This window comes from Elephantulus edwardii, unplaced genomic scaffold (genome assembly GCF_000299155.1).
Source record: "Elephantulus edwardii isolate Elephantulus edwardi_28Jun2011 unplaced genomic scaffold, EleEdw1.0 scaffold00201, whole genome shotgun sequence".
In the NCBI taxonomy this organism is placed as follows: Eukaryota; Metazoa; Chordata; class Mammalia; order Macroscelidea; family Macroscelididae; genus Elephantulus; species Elephantulus edwardii.
In genome coordinates, this window is record NW_006399951.1 from 2,844,268 (window position 1) to 2,848,317 (window position 4,050).

Genomic DNA, 4,050 nt, shown 5'->3' on the forward strand with positions numbered 1-4,050 from the left:
CTGACATCCAAGCAGATATATGCACACCCATGTTTATTGCAGCTTTGTTCACAATAGCAAAGAGTTGAAAACAACCCAAATGCCCATCAACAAACAAATGGATAGAGAAGCACTGGTATATTCACACAGTAGAATACTATGCTGCATTAAAAACCAAGGAACTCATGAAATATTATACAAAATGGGTGACCCTGGAGGACATAATGCTGGGTGAAATATCTCAGTCACAAAAGGACAAATACTGCATAGTGCCACTGTTGTAAAGCAGGACTGACATTGGGGTTTGGGGGGGAAACTAAGAGTGGATAAATAAAGTATACTGCATTGAAATAGATGGGGGAGAGAACTATCTAGGAGGAATATACGATTAGTTAGTATTGTCATGACAAGAGTCCAGAATGAAAACTGCATAGGGGAGTGGACTGGAGGGTGAGGGGGATTGTATAACAATGAAAGTTGTTTTTTTTTTTACTTTTCAAAGAGAAAAGTGAACTAACTGGGAGGGTGTGGTGGGCAGGGAGGAAAGTGTACAACAATGAATGAATGGAAATCCAGTCTCTGTAAACTTTCACTTAAAAACAAACAAACAAAAAGTTAAATCTCGAAAAGGAATTCTGAGACACAGACCTTTTGTCAACATTTCCAGGAAGCGTGCTCAAGGAATCTACACCCTGCTTCCATTGCATAGCTTAAAATCAAGAGCTGTGTCCTTTCTCCACACTTACTCAATCTGTATGCTGAGCAAGCCATTTGAGAAGCCAGAATTTATGAAGAAGGATTGTGACATTAGAATCAGATGGAGACTCATTTAACAACCTGCGGTATTCAGGCAATACCACCTTCCTTGCTGAACATGTGAGGACGTTAAGCCCTTGCTACAGAGTATCAAGGACTACAGCCTTTAATATGAATTACATCTCAACATCGAGAAAAGAAAAATCCTCACCACTGGACCAATAGGCAACATCACTATGGAGAAAAGATTGAAGTCGTCGATGATTTCATCTACTTGAATTCACAATCAACATTCTTGTGACTAGCAGTCAAGAAAACAAAAGATAAATACTAGGAAAATCTGCTGTCAGAGCCCTCACCCGAGTACTAAAGAGTAATGTGCCAATTTAAAAACTAAAGTGTGCCTAATCCAAGCCATGTTCTTCTCAACTGCTTGATTTGCAAATGAAGGTTGGACAGTGATCAAGGATAACAGGATTGATGCTTTTGAGTTGTGAGGTAGAAGACACCGTGGGCTGCCAAGGTAATAAACGAGTTTCAGAGAAAGTGAAACCGGTGAGTGCTCCTTGGAGGCAAGAATTTGAAAGGTTAATCTCACATACTTCAGGCATGGTGTTAGGATAGTCCAGTCTTTGGAGAAGGACATCGTGTTTGGAAAGGTGGAGGTCAGCGGAAGAGACAGAGGCCTGCGAGAGGATGGATTGTCACGGTGACTGTAACAGTGGACTAGCATGTCAGAGATGGTAAGGAGGACACAGGTGGGACAAGGTTCGTCTCCATTGTTCATAGGGTTGTTATGAGTCCCAGTCAACTCAGTGGCACGTAACAACAGAAACCACCTACACGCTGACAATAAAATTTAGGAAGACAGAAATGTATACTTTTGGCTTCTTGTGTGATTTCTTTCTAAAAGACTTTTTGTCAGGCTCTTCTTTGATGGAAACAATCTTTCTTTTTCTTACAAAACAGAATTTTTTTTTTTTCCTTCTCACTGGTAGGCATGGCCCTGGGTACCTGGGTGGTGTAAATGGCCAGCATGCTGGGCTGTTACCAGCATGGACACCAGAGGAAAGACCTGGAAAGCTACTGAAAAGTCAACCACTGAAAACTCCATGGAGCGTGTAGAGTCCTAGGGAGTGGAATCAGCTGAACTCATGCAAGAAAACAACAGAATATTCCAAACCTCAACTTATACTTATGATCCCATGGTATCTTTCAAGGGTATAATCTTTGGTTTTTTACTTCTTTTTTTTTTTTAATTTTACACTGATTTATCTACAAGGTTTGAATACATTGTTTTTCACAAAAAATCCTTCCCAAGGATCTTCTGGAATCTTTGGAAAGCTCTAGACATTGTAGAACAAAAGCGTGATTTCCTGTTTAGGCTCAGACATGTACCAGTAAGTACCTCTCCTTTCCGAGTGCCACTCCTTGTTTCGAGTGCCACTGCGTACAAAGCAAATAGGTCTTGACTTAATTTCTTATTCTTCTCATGAGTACATCATTTCATCACACAATAAAGCCTATACGATGGAAACCTGTCTGAAAACTAAAGCTCGAATATCTTTCAAGAAAGAAAGAAAGAGAGAAAAGTGGTAAGACCGCACCTTGTCAAAGCTGGAAAACCTTCAAGGCTGAGAAATCATTGTGTTATCACTTTCATAAGTGCAACTTTAGGAAGTTTTGCTGTGCTGTGTGCTGTCAATGTAACATAGTCCTTGTTTACTGGCGTTCCAGAGATGGGGCTGCTGTTACATTACACAAAATTGGAAGATGACCACATCAGATCACAAAATGGAAAATATGATGCTAAGTTAGCTCGTGTGGAACTGCCAAATATCACTATATAATTGCCAATTGCTTGCTATTCATCAGAGAGCTAGAAAATGACTAGGGATGATAGAAAGAGAATTGATGCCTTTGAGCTGTGGTGCTGGAGAAGAGTGTTGAATATACCACGGACTGCTAGGAGAACAAATAAGTTCGTCCTAGAGCCAGGCTGGTTCTTAGAGCAAGGATTCTGAAGCTCCATCTGACATACTTTGGGCATGTTACAAAGAGGTGCCAGTCCTTAAAGAGGGACATCATGCTTGGAGGGGCACAGAAACGGAAACAGAGAGGGAGACCCTCAGTGAGATGGATTGATACAGTGACTGGGGTAATGAGGGTAGGTGTGTCAGAGACAGTAAAGTTAGCACAGGATAGAGAGGTTTCAGGGCTGTTGTACATAGGGTCGCTATAAGTCGCAAGTGACTTGATGGCACATAACAACAACTGATGGCAGTCATTGCCTACTTATCACATTGTTGTTGTAGACTGTTGAGCCAGAACTGACCCATAGTTGACCCTTGGTGGGTTTGCAGAGACAATAGTCGCATGGGAGGTGATTGCCCACCCTTCTTCCATGGAGCAGCTGATGGCCTCAAGCCATATGCCTTTGGGATTGCAACAGGGCTTCTTGCCCTTAGGCCACTCTTATCCATTACATCTAACATTCCTTTACCAGAAGTATATTGTTAACATACAAAATAGAAGATAGCATTCATTTATGAAATGTCAGCTAATATGATAGTTGAAAAAACGCGAAGTAGGTATAATCCAGAGGAATATTACTCTGTTTTAGGAATTTAAAACTGAAAACAATGATGGCACAAAGAAGGGACTTTCCCGGGTTTACCCAGCAAGTTCCAGAAAGCCGGCCAACACCCAGGCCCACACACAGCGCGGTTAGGACCTCGTATGGTAGAGTGAGCTACCGCCGCTGCAGTGATGCGGCTTCTTTGGCTGAATGCATGGCGTGAAGTAGGGCTGAGCTAGTCTTCATCCGCTGTCTGGATGATAGTGCGTGAAGCCAGACAGGAGACAGCACGTCGATGGAGGTAGTTGGAGGGACCTGCATTGCGGATATCCATTTCCCTGCTTGAGTTAAGGGTGAGCAGGATGTGGAGGAAAGAGAAAATAAAAATTATTTAAACTTCCTACCCTTCAAAACCATAAACTCTATCTCATAAAATTGCAAATAGAGTGTAAACAACATCTGTTTAGACAAGGTTTTTTTAAAAAGAATTTTGTTGCTGAATGGAGTGCAGTGGTTAGAAACCTTGACTTTGGCTTTGAGTCTAGTGGTTCTGTGACCTTGGATGATTCCTCAATCACTCTGAGCTTCAATTTTATTTTATTTTTTATCTGTGAAAAGGAATTCATAGAAATGAACACTTCCCAGGGCTGATGCAAGTACAAAATGAAACATATAAAGCTGTCATTCAAATAGGATCTGGCAAAAACCAAAAAAGCTAAAAGATGCTAGTTATTATA